Source organism: Lissotriton helveticus, chromosome 3_2, assembly GCF_964261635.1.
Source record: "Lissotriton helveticus chromosome 3_2, aLisHel1.1, whole genome shotgun sequence".
Taxonomy (NCBI): Eukaryota; Metazoa; Chordata; class Amphibia; order Caudata; family Salamandridae; genus Lissotriton; species Lissotriton helveticus.
In genome coordinates this window covers 419458627-419476814 of record NC_136062.1, presented here as the reverse complement: position 1 = coordinate 419476814, position 18188 = coordinate 419458627, and positions in this window count along the sequence as shown.

Sequence of the window (18188 nt, the reverse complement as noted above, 5' to 3'; positions counted from 1 at the left end):
TCCCTCTCGATGACCAGACAAGTCAACGCCGTCTCATCGTCATGTTTCAACATCCTACGCATGCTCCGAAAGATCTTCCGATGGATCCCCACCGAAACCAGGAAGACGGTCACCCAGGCACTCGTCACCAGCCGACTGGACTACGGAAACACCCTCTACGCCGGAACCACATCCAAACTACAGAAAAGACTCCAACGCATCCAGAACGCCTCCGCTCGACTCATCCTGGACATCCCCCGACACAGCCACATCTCAGGACACCTGAGAGATCTGCACTGGCTCCCCGTCAGCAAGAGAATCACGTACCGACTCCTCACCCACGCACACAAGGACCTCCACGACCTGGGACCCAGATACCACAACAACCGCCTGACCTTCTACACTCCCACCCGCCAGCTACGTTCGACCAGCCACGCCCTCGCCGCTGAAGAGCCACCACGGGAGGAAGATCCTTCTCCTACCTGGAAGCCAAGACTTGGAACTCCCTCCCCATCCACCTCCGTCTGACCCAAGACCACCTCTCCTTCAGGAAGCAACTCAAGCCCTGGCTGTTCGAGCAATAGCGGCCCCCCTCTCCCCCAAGCGCCTTGAGACCCTCTGGGTGAGTAGCGCGCTATACAAATTTCTTGATTGATTGATTGATTGATCGATTGAAGCTTGTGGGATGTCGGGGATCACCAGATCCCAGATCTGGAACGCCTGAGAGACCTCCTGGTGGAGTACGGACACCTTGCCTCTCCAACCTCAGGGACTGGGTGGGCATACCTCTCTACCTAGCTTGGTTTTACCACTGATTCTCCCATCCAAAGTGAGACTTAGAACTGGTAGGAGCCTGTTGCTGGGGGCAGCAAAAGGCAGGGACAGCTTTCAAAGGCAGCAGGCCTTTGAAGCTTCCCTTTTTGTGTACCCAGCCCATCCTGGGGCAGGAGGCAGGACCCCTCTGCCAAGCATGGGCTTTGTTTCTGGACCCAGGGATCAGAGGCGCTCTACCCAGGGGTCCAGAAACCCGTCTGGTAATAAATGGTGGGCAGCCATTCAGGAACCACACCAGGGCTGGTCGATTTTCAGGGGAAATCTCTAGGAGCATTTTACATTATATTCAATACTGGCATCAGTGTGGGTTTAATGTGCTGAGAAGGTTGCTACCAAACTTCCCATTTTCTAATAAAGCTATTATGGAGCTCGTATTGACCTACTCCCAGGCCATATACTCTTCATGGCTCTACTACACTTACAATGTCTAAGAATTGGCTTAGACAATCTAAGGGTACAAGGCTCATGCCACTGTACCCTCATTTAAGGGCGAGTGTACCCTGCTAGAGGGGTGACTTACCTAGGCCTTAGGCAGTGGGTTGTACGCATGGCACACAGGGGTGTGTGCCATGATGACTTTTCCTTTTCTCTGCACATGTCACACAGGGGTGTGTGCCATGATGACTTTTCCTTTTCTCTGCACCAAAACACACAGCCTGCAATGACAGTGTGTGGGTATAAAGGTAAAATGCCTCTAAAAGTCTCAATAGGGGATGCAGCCCTTAGTGGTCTTCTCTGGTCACAGTGCTCTTGGAAAAGAACACAGGCCCTGGAAACCTGATGTGGCCTTGGCAGGGATCCAGGGCACATCTACAGGTTGCATCAAATGTCAGACAAAAAGTAGGGTGTAATCATGCAAATGCACTGTCCGATAGTGGTCCAGTGGTAGACCATCACTGCTGTGCGGCTTGACTGCCCTTCTGTCTCTCTTTGTGCTTTTTCTGTCTCTCCTTCTGTTTTTGTCTTTCTCATTCACTCTGTCTTATGGCTTTGCTTTTTCCTTTCCCTCTTCCTCCTGCTTTCTTCCTTGTCGCCCCTGCCACCTCTGCGATCCCCCATGGCCCACCCCTACCTGATTCCTTCTCTCTTTCTGCTTGTTCTGTCCCTCTGTCTCTCTTTCTGCTTTTCTATTTTATTCTGCCTTTTAACTTTGCTTTTTTATTTTTTTACTTTCCTCCTGTATTTCCCACGTCAAAATCCCCTGCGGCCCAGCACCCCTCCTGTGTCCTATCCCGCACCCGTGGTTTCCCACCTCACAGCCCTTCCTGCTGCCCACCTCACAGCCCTCCCTGAAGCACTACTTAATGGAGGCTGCACAGCGGGCGCACCACTGAGCACCAAAGCCAAGCCCATCTGCGCCTATCCGTGCTGGTACAGCACCCAGTGCCAGGTACCCTGGATCTCGATCTTTCCACTGCTACGACGCCAGCACCATCTTCACCCTCAACTTTAGACACCGTGCCACCCACCATCTAACACCACCGAAGAAGACACATGGACCTTCACCCTGCAACCACGACTTCACTCAAGCCAGCTCCTTTCTCCACCCAGCAGTATGGTCCCTCCACAAACACGCCACAGAAATCTGGGACCTCCTTAAAGCCACCTCTCCTAGCATCACTCTCTTCATGGAAACCTGGACTAACTGCTGCTGTGGACTGGACACAGCCATCGCCATTGCAGATGACTACAAAATCACCCTCAAGAACTGCCCAGATTACACAGGAGGAGGCATCGCCATCGTCCACAAGAACACCCTCCAATTGACTAAGCACTCTCTTGACCCAACAAATACCATGGAACACCTCCACTTCCAGTTAAAAAAAACAACACCACCCTCAGGCCCGAACGCCCTTCTATGATGCCATCATAGATCTTATGGCACCCCAAACTCCTACATCCACCGACTACATTCTACTCGCAGACCTCAACTTCCACATGGACAACCCTAGTGACCAGAACACCGCCTCCCTACTGGAAAACCTCACCAAAATTGGACTTAAGCAGCTAGTTACCACACCGACCCACACAGCCGGACACTCGCTCAACCCCGTCAGCAGGAACACAAGCTACAGCAACACCACCAAACTCTCCTGGACCGCCACCACTGCTACACAAAACTGCACACACTACACACTACACACACCATACATCACCACCCTCACTGCCCCCCGCCGCAGCTGGACCAAGGCCACCACAGAACTACACATTGACTCCATCAGCACAACCATCTGCCAATGCCAATGGGCACCAACACCGCAGCAAGTAACCTCTAATGAGTGATCTCCAACTGCGCCGATACTCTGGCACCCCTCAAGAAAAGATGAGGCAAGCAACATGCCAAGAATGCCAGCTAGTTCACTCCCACCCACCATGAATTCAGACGCACCTGCAGATGACTCAAGAAGAGATGGAGAAAAAACAAAACCCCGGAAACACACACAACCTTCAAATCCGCAGTCAACGCGCACCATCTCCTCCTCAAAACCACAAAGAAAATGGCACTCCAAAACAAAATCAGCGTTAACGTACACAACAGCAATGAACACTTCGCCATCGTCAAGGGGTTCGCCAGGCCCAACAGCGACCCTCCCAAGACCTCAGCAACAAACTTGCCACCTTCAAACACTACAAGAACAGGCAAATCTACGACAGCTTCGACATGAGACTCAATGAGGAGAAATATCTTTATTTCTCCTCATTTTTTTCTCTTTCTATGTATGCAGGTCCCATAGAAAGAGGAAAAAGACCGATGAACTGATGAGACTTTGTCATTTGAAAAAATCTTGAGTTCAGTGTGTACGAATCCGGAGGGACTTGCCCCGGCACTTCAGGATGGAGTATTCTTTGAGAAAGTGGGAAAAATTATTTTAATACGGCTCGTCTCTGTCTAGAATGGGACAGAGAGTAGAAAGTGATTCACTAATATGGGGTATTGAGCTATCTCTTAAAGCTGAAATTAATTTGAGCATTCTTTGTTGTTTGTTGAGTATTCAGAATGGCGAGAGCGACACATGGAAAGAGTAAAAATGAGGAGAAATAAAGTTATTTGTTCTCGTTACACCTCCGGTTTTGCCGCATCCTCAGTTTTACATGCTTTTGTAAATCTGAGGTGCATCAAAATCCATGGGTGTTGCATGGGAACATCCACTGCAAAGCACACGGTACACCTCCCGAGTGCAGAACAAGGCAACACAGTGATGTTAGCTGCTTTGCCTTACTCTATGAGACCATTCAAAGCCACGCAAAGTTGCTTTGTGTAGCCTAATAGATATGAATTCAAGGTTTGTGCCACCGGCACCAGAGTGTCACCCAAAGTGACGCTCGGGCTGTGCACTGGGCTCAGAAATATACCTGTTGGTGACAGACCAGTGCTGTGAAACTTCAATTCCCTACTCAAACATTGAGATGGATAGCAGTTGCTGTAGGATGATATTATTGAGTCGAATTCCATTGAAAGAATTGTGTGTTGAAACAAATAATTGAGACCTCTGGATCCATGCGCCCAAAGCAAGGATTCTTCTTACCACACTAATTAAGTGGGGTGAGAGTTGTTTATATTGGGGTAATGTAAATGTAAATTGCTACTTGTATAGCGCACTACTCACCCGCAAGGGTCTCAAGGCGCTTGTACGAATACCGCTGTGGAACCCATCCTGGCTTTCCCTGTGAGGTGTCCACTCCTGGGCACCCCCAAGGTGGAGGCCAGGCATCCTTAGCGTTGTGGAGATTAAGCAAGCTATTGCCCAGAGTTGCAGAGTGGGACTCCATGATTGGAATAGGCACCGAGGCAAGAATTATCAGGTCCGTGGAATTTTGAGCCCAAGACCCGCTGAGGCAGGGAATTGAACCCTGGTGCCGGGCTAGACCTATGCATCAGGGTCTGCCGCTCTAACCATTGAGCCACACTTCTCCACAGCTTCAATAGTTATACAACAAATCTGGGGGATAGCAGCGCCACTCGCCCCGCCCCACCTGTGTGTTTGCCTGAGTCCGCGTGAGTCTGCGAACCCACCTGGCCCTTGGGGGGTGCTCATCTAGCCTAGTCGCCTCCACCAGCGGGCAAGAGTGAGGCTGTGTTGTACACAGAGAACACCTACGAGGTATAACAAGCGTTGCCGTCAGCCGTTAGACCTCAGGGGTTGCTGAGACTCATGGCTCGTGTCTCGCCCCCTCTTGTTCTTGCTCTTCATCTCTTCGCCTGAGGACTGCCTACGGACAGCCGAGCACCGGAAACATGCACTGAGTGCCAGCATACATCAGACGGAACCAGAGGCAAGAGGTAAAAGGGGCAGGGGAGTGCAACAGTAAGGACATGCCGGCCGAGAACGGTTGCACACTTGCCCTTTAGCCCTAGCCTTCTGCCCTTGCCCTCTTAAATAATTCTGTTATCATTCTGTTACCATTAGCATTACATTGAAATACTGCTGGGGCAACCTACCTTCTGAGGGTCCTTGGAGCGATCCCCACGGTTTCCCACTGCTTCCCGCCAGACGCTGGTTCCCTGTGCCGGGTTCTCCCGCCGCCGCGCTGTCTGCGCCTGCGGCTGCTGTGTGGAGAATCTCGGTTTCCCAGGGGGCACTGCTTCGGCGCTCAGTGAGCGCGTCACCACCTTGCGCCTGGAGGCGATAGAAAGCTTGGGACCGCCCGCAACGCGGGACGCCCGGACGAAGCCCGGACAAAGGGCAGACAGTCTTGGACTGTCCGCATCTGGACTGGGCCTAGATTTCTGCCTGTAACATCATCTGTGAGTTGCCTTTGTTAATATTTGCTGTTGTAGCTAAGTGAAGTGTTGGAAATATATTCGTTACACGACTTGCTGACACACGTTTCTATCTTCTTGCCACTTATCTTGAGCATCGGGGAGAGGGCCATACTCTGCGTTTAGACGCTATGTCAAAGACAAAGACCCCCCTAGCATCAAACACCATGGACAACTATCTGGTCCAGGTGGTTACTAAAATTAAAAACGACAGAAGGTCCTCCTTGGGCCTTAGTTTATCCCCTACCTCTACCGTGGTGGAAGACATGCCTCTAGAAACATTTGAGCCAGATGTTAGTAACAACACCTCGTTACAGGACCAGCCCGATAACAACACACTAACACAACTTATAGTGGCAATAGCTGAGACTGATACGGAGAATATGCCCGATGAAGAGCTAGTACTAACAGAGGAGGAGCCCCCGGTACCTGTACCTGCACCAAGAGCAACTAGAGGGGGGATAAGGGGGACAAGGGTCATCCCAAGCGTGGTGGGCTGCGCTCAAGTAAAAAAAGACCAGACACCCCACCTATTAAGAGCGATATAGTAGATGGTCGGGGGCCAAACGGGGGAAAATCACTCTTGGATGAAGATTATTTTATGAGAATAGTAAACATAATGGATATTAAGATAAAGGCCATCACTAAACCATTGCTGGCGAAAATTGACCAATTAACAGAAGAGGTGCACAGACTAGGGGGGCTATTAAAGAAGACCTTAGAAGAGGTGGGAGACATTCCAAACCAAGTAGCATCTAGAGTAGAGCCTAAAATGGCCTCAACAGCTCCTTGGACAGGGGGCAGAGAGAATGTCACTTCCCTTCCACCTACGACAGATCACCAGGGGGAAGGGGGACAGAACTTAGCTGAAGGGGATCCCGCGAGACCAAGGGATAAGTACATTGCATCTTGTCCAGAGAAAGGCCCAGTAGAACTTATTGTTGAGGCCTCCCCCCTGGTCTTGGTTTTGGCTAATGTTCCTCATTTGAAGCCCGGGCAAATAGAAACTACACCTTCCCTGATAAGTAAGGCACTGCATTGGCTAACCAAAAACATGGCATTTTCACCTGGGGGCATGCAACAGTTGGCTGAGGAGATAGTTAAGGCAAGGAGAGTTGAATGGATAGGGGGCAGCCACAAAAAATTTAGGGGGGATTGTGTGGTGTTGCACCTTTCAGGCCCGGACGTTCTCCCGAACATTTTGTCTAATATATACCCCCCCAACGTAGAACAGCTGAGATCATCACATTAACATTGGACTTTTTTTTATACTAGACGAGGTAACATTTTGAATCCTACCATATTAAGAACAAAATGGAACACTGTGGCCAATAAGGGGAATAGGAGTTGTTCGAACAGTAGTTGGGGCGTGACCCTTGAAAACAGGTTTTCGGCACTATCAAATCTAAATGATTGTGATTGAGGCAGAAGTTGTCGAACTCCCAAATAGAGCCAAGCTTGCCAACAATAGCCCTAGTAGCGATGAGGGAAGGACAGATAATGTAGACTTGTCCGGTAACAGGGTAGAACACTATGTGAATGAGTGAGGGATTGACCAGGACGTCTTGGTAAAGCGGATTGCGAATATAGTGGAGGGGGATTCTGGTGGTACGCCCAAGCCCAACCTCAGCAAATTTAATGGCAACAGGACACATAGTTTATTATTAAATACAGGGGTGGAGCCCTCTAGCTATGATATAACGTCAACTCAGGATCTAGCCAATCCAGATTTAGATAATGGAAGTTTAACTCTCCTTTCATGGAACCTTGCTGGAATAGCAAATAAACTGGCCTCCCCAGAATGGTGTGAGTTTATCGAACACTATGATATAATGTTGTTCCAGGAATCTTGGGCACTGAACCCAGTTCACCGGCTTGGATTTCTAAATTTTTATGTCCCGGCAAAAAAAAACCTCAAAGGGCGGCCTTCAGGAGGATTGATAATCTGGGTACGACAATCATTGCATTGTAAAATCCAGGAAAGATCTTCTAAATCCAGTGATATACTGTCAATCATGATCACCTGGGCAAATGGCCAAGGGACGGCCCTTTTTAATATATATGCTAGGGGAGTTGCAGGGGGGAACACTTCTGAGGTGATAACAGCACTCGACAATGATCTTGAGCATCTCCCACCGCACCTATCCATCATGGTGGGAGGTGACATGAACACCACCTTCGAACCTTTGGGTCAGGAGGACTGTGCTCTGTCCTCGGAAGAGGATAGCAAATGGGGAGTGCCCCAACTGGAACTCCCGTTGGCCAAGAGATGGACGGATGTAGCAATCCAAGTTAAGAGTATGTGTCTAGCAAGGGGACTTAGAGCTGCAAATGGGCGTACCCCCTCGGACCAACAGGGGAGCTGCACATTTGATAATGGAAGGGCTAAAAGTCGCATTGATTACATCCTGGTGGATGTGAGGGATTGGCATAGGCTGTTAGATATGAGCATTATACCTAGAATGGAAAGTGACCACAATCCACTATGTATGGATTTACAATACACCAAGGGGTCGCAAGCTCCAAGCCTGGGGAGGGGCGCAGTGACCCTGGATATAGTTTCTACTAATAATCAGCGGCACGTAAGGTGGGGCAGATTGGTTGAAAGGCCAGAGATACTAGAGGACCTAAAGAAAGTAGTAGTCACCAAGGTAGCCACGTTAAAACAACATTGCACCAAACTTAATTTTACCAACTTTATGGAAGTGGCTCACACTGAGTTCTTTTCTAAACTTCAAGGGTTCTTTTTAAAACCAGTAGGCCAAAGGAAGGCGGTAAAATCACCTCCCAGGCAGGGGTGGTATGATCAATCCTGCAGAAGTGCACGACTGAAACTTCATCTTGAACTCAGGAGTAGAAATATTGAAGAAGTGAGGAAGGCCAGGGATGCATATAGAAAAGCCCAAATTAAAGCAAAAAGGGAATGGGAGCAGCCAAGAATCAAAAAGAATTCTGGTCAATCGTTAAATGGGACAGAGGGGGGGGGGGTAGCAGAGCGCCCCCAAAACAATGTCGCAAAGAATCTATGGGTAGATTTTTTTAAGCCACAGTATGCATGTAAACTAGATCTATGCCATCATGCACCACCCCCCATGGTTTTCTTCAAAGGGGAACTGTTTACCCTAGGTGATGTGAACATTGCATTAGACGGGGTGACCGGGGGGAGAGCGCCAGGTATGGATGGAATTCCGGCCGATGTATTCCTAAGCGACCGGGATTCATGGTGTCAATACTTTGCAAATTCGGTTGCCCAGGGTGCTTCAATACCAAATTCCTGGAAGGGAGCGGAAATTATCCCAGTTTTTAAAAAAGGTGAGAAGGCACTACCCAGCAACTACAGACCCATCAGTCTTATTGATTCTGCTCAAAAGCTGATGGGGCGTTTAGTGCAAAATAAATTACAAGCATGGATAACTGAGAAGGACATTTTGTCTCCTTTCCAGGCAGGTTTCCGTCCACTAACAAGCTCCATCGATCAGGTCTTTTATTTTCTAGCTTTATATTGGAGAAACGTGACCCTGAGCGACGGTCCGTTGTATGCTGTATTTGTTGACTTGAAGTCAGCATTTGACTTAGTCCCGCGACAAAAACTGTGGAGTGTTCTTGCGGAAGTTGGTATCAGTCCCGAATTACTGACATTGTTAGTCCGCATGCATGAAAATAACTATGCCAGGATCAGGTGGGGGGGTCCAGGGTGAAGTAACTGATTCATTCCCCGTAGAGCGTGGGGTTAGACAGGGATGCGTCCTGGCTCCCACCTTGTTTTCAATATACATTAATGGCATAGTGGACTATTTAAAGAAATCCCCTACTGATGCCCCAATACTAGATGGGGTTCGTGTGCCTGTACTTATGTTTGCGGATGATACGCTGTTGGTTTCGCGAACCCCTAGTGGCCTCCAGAAGGCAATTAATGCATTTGGGGACTTCTGCCAGATTCGGGGCTTAGAGTTAAACACTTCCAAGACTAAGTTTATATGCTTGAACTCAGCTAAAGCATTTAAGGGCATAATCACCTTCAATGGGACTGTTCTAGAACAGGTTGACGCTTTCACAACCTAGGCATCTCCCTGCAGGGCAACATGAAATGGAAGACCCACATAGACACTGCTGTCTTAAAGTTCACCAATTAGCAGGTGTTGTAGCTCTTAAACATAAAACTTCATTAACTAAACCTATATCTCCAGCTCTAGAGATTTACAGTATGAAGGTGTTAAGTGCTTGCCTATATGGCTCAGAATTGTGGGGTTTTGCCAACCTAAGGGAGTTGTCCCTAGCCGAGAACAAGTTTCTGCGGCGCTTGATTGGTGTCCCGCAGAGTACACCAATTGTTCCCCTATTGTTTGATCTGGGAAGGAAAAAGATTGGGGACCTGGCTCGGCTGCGCCCATTACTATTCTGGAGACGGATTATGTCAACGCCGGAGCTAGGCCACTACGCCTCTGCACTGATGGACATCATCAAGTCGGACCGATTTAACACAATTGTATGGCTCAAAGAAATCCGGAGCCTGTTAGCAAAACTCCATCTTGATCATCTCTGGGCCAACACCGACACAACTGCTTTTCCATCTAAGGAGATCCTGAAAAAAATGTACTGGGACATGATTTGGCAATCTGTCTTTTGCTCCAAACCAAACTCCAAGCTAACCTGCCGATTCTTGGAGATCAAATCTGCTCCATCCTGTGAAGCATACTGGGACTTCATCACAAGACCCATGGACAGAAAACTGTATTTTCAACTTAGAACTGGAACTCTGCCCCTTAATGCTTTTACACAAAAGTGGAGGTCGAATCAGGACAATAAATGCCACCATTGCAAAGGCAAAGTTGAGGATGTTTCGCACTTTTTGTTTGTTTGCCCTCTCTACGACTGCCCAAGAAAAAGGTGGCTAAAACCAGCGTGCCGGAATTTAAGGACACGCAGGTGCCTTGTGGCACGCAGGATATTGGAAACAGACTGTACCCCTCACTTAGCGATCGCAGTAGCAACATTTTTAGGATGGGCATGGATCGTACGCACTCGCACTTTAGTTTGCGGAGATGCAGACAATGTAATGTGATTTTATGTGCCCCATGTCAATTAATTATGAACCTTGGATGTAAAGTCTTTTTTAGAATTAATGTTTTCTTCTTAAATATAAAGCGACTGCACAATTAGTTTAATGCGAGTTTTAATATTTGATTGTATTTTAAGTTTAGTATTTATTGATGTAAAGATAGGGTGTCTAATGCTTTTATGACAAGCTGTTGAATAAAGCTTTTGAATTTGAAAAAAACCCAACAAATCTGACCAGTAGCCGCAACTCCCCCATTACAGCAAATCCGATGAAAAAGACACTAGTTTTTGTAAGAAACTTTGTTGTCACTAAATAAGATTCTCTTGTGCACTCCTGTGGTTTAGTTTGCTGCAGCAGAAACAGTTGTGAGCCTACAAGGGAAGGTGGCCATGCCTGCAGAGGTGTGCTGATCGCCGCGAAGAATACTCTGGTCGCAAAGCTATTACTGCTCTATAATGGCCAGGGCGGTTATATTTTCATCAGCATCGAGACTCAGTGTCACGAAAAGGAAAAATTAAGACAACAAAAAATGATTCTCGGCTGTGTCTACTTGCACCCCTCTAAAATAAGACGAGAGGCTACACTGAGAAAAATGCTCCCTGACATAAACAACCTCGATGCTCATTTCCCAAATGATATATGGCTGATAATAGGCGACTTCAACACCAATCTAATGGAGGCTGGCTCCACCCTAATTTTTCAACCATCTTCGGTGAACGAAATGTGGGCTATCCGAGAGATAAATTCCCTGTTCCAACGGAAAGAAGCCAAAAGGACAAAATTGGCAACACACTTAAACCAACTAATCCTTCGCATTTTAAATGGAAGAATTGCTTCAGATCAACCAGTGGCATATACTCATGTATCTCCCTCCCGAATGGCCACTCTGGACTACATATGGATATCAATTACTCACTTCCAGTTGGTACGACAGTTTTTGATAACTCCATCTTTAGAAAGTGATCATGCAATTTTAACGTGCAAAATTGATCTTTAGCATTCCCATTGCCTGAATATTCCCTTGTTTGGAAACGGATCTAACCTACAGATCGTAAGAAAATTGAGATGGTCCGAGGACAATTGGGAAATAATAGCAGCGAAGGTGGACGATCTTTTGACCAAATGGAATCCGGATTGCAGTAGTCATTTGACAGCATCCTCATGGGAAATCATTGTGGCTGATTTCAGAGAACAACTAGTCCCAAAGCCAACCAAAAGTCTAGACAAAGGCCTCCCAGCTTCATCTACCCTCTTAGAGCAAAAGCAACTTATAATTACCACCAAATATAAACTAAATAAGCTACAGTGAAATCATGGTATAATGAAAGTGCATATAAATCTCTTCGGGGTGAAATATCAGCTACTCGAAAAGAATATAGGAAGGCCAGGTTTATCCTTAAGAGATTGGAAGAAGAACACCACTGGGCAGCGGCCCACGAGATCATAAAATCTAAGGACCAAAGAAAATTCTGGAGTTGGGTAAACAAGGCTACTAAAACCGCTATACCCTCCAGTGCAACTAACATCTCACCCGCCAACTGGAAGGCTTATATCAAAGTACTTTATACAAAACCAAATGGCGCTAACTGCAATAGCCTTCCCATCTTTAAGCACACTAATTCCCACGATGATACCATGCCAACAGCTAAGATAACCCTAAATCAAGTAGCACTAATTATAAAGAAAACGCGTTCAGGGGGTGCCCCAGGACCAAACCTTATCACCACCCAAGTATATAAAGCCTCTGCCCAGAAATGGGCCTTGATGTTGGCTCCTCTTTTTGAGACAGCAATACTGGGTGGCCCTATCCCGGTTTCTTGGCGAGGATCGTTACTCGTTCCAATCCACAAAAAAGGCTCACGCTCCAGCCCCGACAATTATCGGATGATAGCCCTCCTCGATGTGGACGGGTAGGCATATGCAAGTGTCCTTTTATCAGAACTAACAACATGGGTGGAAAACTGCAATTTAATTCCCTTTACACAAACCGGCTTCCAAACGGGTTGCCATATTGAAGATAATTTGAGCTGCTTAGTCCACATGATTGAGACCACACTAGCCACAAAAGGTAAATCACTATACTTGGGCTTTATTGACTTTCGTGAAGCTTTTTTTTGTGATTCGGCCCAAACTCTGGGAAAAATTGGCAAAATGGGGCATCCCTCAGCCTTTACTGAAAGAACTAATAGATCCACACACAGATACCTGGGTTAAAATAAGAGTCACCACGAGATGGTCATCAACTAATAAAATCTATACCAACAGAGGCCTAAAGCAAGGATGCATCCTTGCACACTTACTCTTCAATTTGTATCTTGCAGACCTGCCTGAATGGCTGGCCCGCTGTCGAGCCTTCCCCTAGAGAATTGACCTAACAAAAATCCAAACCTTGCAATACGCTGACGACACTATTTTACTCGATCAAACCCAGGTGGGTCTTCAAAGACTATTCGACTCCCTCATCCTGTATTGCAACACCAACACACTAGAGATCAACGCTACCAAAACCAAAGTAATGGCAGTTTCTTCCTTGAAAACAAAAAAGAGCACTTGGTACATTGAGGGGAAGGCATTGGAATTAGTCACCCCATATAAATATCTGGGTGTCTGGATAGACCACAAAGGGAGACCGACCGCGCACATAACCGCAATGCAGGGCGTTGCTCATAGCCTGCAGGGGGCTTTTATAAGAACAAAGAGAGCCCTCCACTCCCCAGATTTTGCCCCGTTAATAAGATTGATAGGCGCACAATTCCTGCCGACAATAGCCTTCGGTGTTACAAACTATAAAGACAAATTGACCAACTGGTCAGATAGAGCTCAGTCAGCATGCTTTCGCAGAGTATTACAACTACCAAACTGGACTTCACACGTCCAAATCCAAAAGGAATTTTCCCTGTTTTCCCAACACTGGATTATAAGTGCAAGATTTATTGCTTATAGTCTAAAAACAAAAGTAGCCAGTTCTCACACTTTAAAGAGCTGTATATGGTCATTGTTTAGTAATCCCGACACATCTTGGAATAAATACTTGACCTTTTGCTTGGAAACTCTAAAGGCCCAGGATATATATAGAACTCTAATTCCCAAAATCAATTTTCCCTTTCTTATGTGCTTACTGCTTTTATTAGAATTTGATTAGTGTTTTTTTCTTGACTTTTAACCAGTGTCTGTATAAATTGCAATGATTTTAATTAATTATGCAAATAAAACTCTTACTTACAAGGGAAGACCTTCTGCAAATCTTGATGCTTGTGTCCAGTTTCCCCTGCCTAGGAAGACTAGCATTGTTAAAACTAAAAAACAATTTTATTGATTTGATGGCATCACCTGTACTTCCAGCAGCCAGATTGGTGTTTGTCCTCTGCTCGACACTGTAATGGCTGAGTTGGCCTTTACTGGTGGGTCTACTTGATATGTGTATGCTAGACCTTGCTTTTTCATCCAGATTTATCGCCAGACATTTTGCTTTTTGGCCTCCTGTTTTTGATCCTGGTTTTGTTGTCTTTAGGATTCTGGGCAATTTACCACTGCTGTTCAGTGCCCAGGGCCTGTAAGTCAAAGGCTGCTAATGGGCCTGCAGCACTGATTGTGCCACTCATGTAGGAAGCATTTCCATTGGGACAAGATAGGAAGGTAAAGTTTAGTATGCCTGAACTCAGAATATAAAGATGTATCTTTTACTAAGGATGATTTTTACATTCTGTGTTTGAAAATACCGCTTTTAGAAAGTGGGTATTTTCTTGCTTAGTCATGCTGTGTGCCACTGCTGGGTTGTGTATTGACTGCTTTTGGAGTGACAGGTGCTGCAGATGTGCGTTCACTGTAGACAGCCACTGAGTGATTGAGGTGTGTCCTGCCTTTCTTGGATGACTCAGGGCTGGGCCGAATAGACTTGAGCTGCATATAGAATAGAGGGAGGAGATTTCTTTGCACCTGAATGGGCCTGGTCGGCCTTACAGAATGCTGTCTCCACCTCCTGCCGGGAAGCTGGACCACGGAGGACAGTACTGGTTTTGACTGAGCACAGAGCCTGTCTGCGACAAGAGAACAGAGAGAAATGCACTATAATTTTGGGGTCCAGAACTTTAGATCCTTTCCAGAGTTCAAGAGGAACCGTTGACGAGGGGAAGAGCTGGAGTAACTGAAGGAGAAGCACTGCCCCTTTCCTGTTAACTGTCTGGGGTTAGCCTGCAGCGGCTGTTTCTGCCAAAGGACTTTGCTGTGTGCTGTGTCCCCCTGATTGAGGAGGATCTCCAAGGACTTGTAGTAGTACTTGCCTCCTGTTCTGAAGTCTCAGTGACACAAAAACTTCACCACCAGCTCCCCTGAACTTCCTCGCTGGGGGTTCTGACCTGCCAAGAGGTGCTAAGAGCCTGTTGCTGAGTTGGGCATCTGGAGGTTGTTCCTGCTGTGGGGAGCAGGAAAAGACACACAAGTACGAGAAGCGCGATACAACTACACCTGTTTCGGACGCATTGCAGGCGTGCAGGAAAAAATTCCACGCATCACCATTGCGCCGCTAAAGAAACCGACGCAGTGCCTGCCTGCTGCTGGAGAAATTGCTGTGCACCGCATCAAGTGCACCAGTCTACGAAATCCGAGATCATCACACCGATACGACACAGGCCCTGCTGTGCGGCTGCAAGAGCCAACGCATCATGGAACCACCGATGAAGAGACTAACGCAGCACCGTTGCCGCTGCCGCATTGAGAACTGTGGCTGCATTCTTTATGCAAGTAACAGGTTTGCAAATAGCCTCCTCCAGCTCCTTAAATATTCTTTTCCCTCCCTCTGCTGACAGTAGGCTCTCAGTCCTGCAACAACAGCATAGACACATCTTGGCTAATCCCTCTTTGGTGATGTGGCATAGCCAGCAACTCCTGATTATTCGAAAGCCAGGTCCAAGTATTTACAGCTCTCCCAGCAATGTTCATAGAGGCAGCACTGTCGCCATCATTGCCAACAGATTGAAATTGAAGAACTTGCAGTGGAGTGAAATATGTTGCAGGCAGTCTGTTGATTACAATACAAATTGCTGCAAATGACTAGAGGCGTAGTACAAATGTTTTATAAATGAACTACAGCAGAGATTCGGAATCCGGCAATTTTTGAATATAAATTTCCTGAAAACATTCTGTAGCGTTCTCTGCAGACAAGTTTATCAGTCATAATTCTTTGACTTTCCACATCGGTCCTCCGTCAAAAGCTGTGTTCATTAAAGGCAGTAATGAAATTTCCGTGTTTAAGAGTATGTGCTTTCACTGCACAAAACTGCAATTATAACGTCTATTCTGCAGGAGCAAAGGCAGGGCCTTAATTTGTTCACAGACTAATTGGTTGATAAGTGAATGATGCACTTAAAGCGCCACTTTATCTGAGATGCAGACGCCTGGCAGAACGTAATTAACATTAAAGACACAATCAGAAATCACACTGACGGCCAGGGGTGGGGTATAGGGGGGGCACAGGAGTTGGGCGACAGATGAAGATGGCAGTACAGCCAGAGCTTCTTTAGTGTCCCTGGTGGCTCTGACTGAGATAGCCAGACAACTTGCATACCACGGGGCCCTTGGCTAGTTTACTGACTGCCGCACCAGTATTCCAGTCATGGGGCCTCATTTATGAGGCCTTGTGTCAGTTTTGCGCTTCCGATGCGTCACTTTTCATAAATGATGCCCATGGCTTCCACACTTACTGAATCCGTGCGATGTAGGGAAAAGCGCTTTGAGGCTATTCCCCAAGGCCCTTCGCAAGTTGAAAGAAGTGGTGTCGCAAACAAAAAGCCCTTATGCACGCGTGCATAAACTTTATTGACATAAAGTATATAGATATGCAAAGTACACATATAACCATGTAATGCAAGTGCCTAATGTGTGCCATGCACACATGAATGCACACAAATTTTAATGAGTACTTGAAAACTGTACATGGTTGGGAGAGACGAGTCAAGTGACATGACTTGCCAAAAAATCGGTACTACAAGGGCATTCACAAATGTTACAAATGCAGGTGCAACACAAACTCTTGGGGCCTCATTTATGAGAAGTGACGCATCGCTGCGTGAAAGCAGCGATGTATCACTTCTCAGTGCACACTCCTTGTGACATGATTGATATGTAATATTTACAGTATGACGCATCATTTCGCAAGGAGTTACAGATACGTCAGTATTTTTGACGTATCTGTAAGCGCAAAAGTCACGCATTGCTGGAATGTGTCACAAAAGTGACGCAACTCCAGCAATGCGTCCTTTCACATTGGGAAAGCCCCATGTGAAAGGGCTTGCGTCAGTCTTACGCCTGCTGTGAGGCAGGCGCAAGATTTTGATGCAACAGAGTCCTGAAAGTGACGCAGTAAAATCTCAGATTTCACTGCGTCACTATTACGAGGCTTTTTGCGGGGGAACGCCCCCTCTGCATACATTGTACCTGACGCAGGTATAATGTAGCGCAGGGGTTTACAAAGTGACGCATCTGTTTAGATGCGTCACTTTGTAAATAGTGCAGAACAGGAGGCATGTTTTACGCCGCGATGTGTCACAAAAAGTGATGCATCGGAAGCGCAAAAATGAGGCCCTAGCCCTTTACCCGTAGCCCACGTGCACCTGGGGGATGCTATGTAGCAGCGAGAGAGGCGAAGAGCACCAGTTCATTTAGAATGTAGAAGTATTTGCAGGAATTGGTGTCATAGATGGCAACACATTACGTTGAAGGAAAAAAAGAGTAGTAAACCTGAAGGAATGTGGGACTGCGGATAACCCTCGCCCGGTGGATGCACGGGTTGCCACATGTCATTCAGAGTAGCCATATTTTCCATCCTGAGTGATATTACACACAGGTAGAGCAGACGTGTTATCCGACCCTACTCCAACCGGTAGCCCAACTCCCCTCTCCAACCATTGCAGAATCCTCCCCCTCACTACATTCTATGCACATGCCATGGTAACACTACAATGGAAGCCAAGGAGCATTGGCCCATACATTTCTACGACCCAACAAGTGAAAACGTACACATGTGTCTTCAGGTTTATAAAGGGTTGCACAGGTCCGAAAGGGGATTTAACCATGGGTAGGGGGCAGAGATGATTGCCTCACTTGGAGCATCTTGAATCCATTTGGCAAGACACAGGAATTACAGCTAGGATACAATATCTAGACTAGAGACACTCCTCAGGATGCTGGGTTGACAGGTGTGATGCTGTATCTAGAGTGCAGTCGAGAGGACACTAGTTTTATAGAAATGAATCAGAAGCTAGATTACCTCCATCAAGACACAATTATTACACCTTGGGTGTATCTGTTCTACAATCAACAACGCACGGATTTTAGGGAAGTGATACAGACTCTTTGAAGGCGAGCACACGGAGTACTTTCCCTACTTTACTCTACTGTCTTCAACACTTATCCGTGTCTGCCCTGTGATACTTCCATCTCTCACGTGGATTTGACGTGATTTACGGGGAATTCAGCTCCTTCTCAGACACAAATCTTACATTTGTACATAATCTCGTGTGAGTCAACGTGGTTATACACACTTTCCGCAATTGTGGA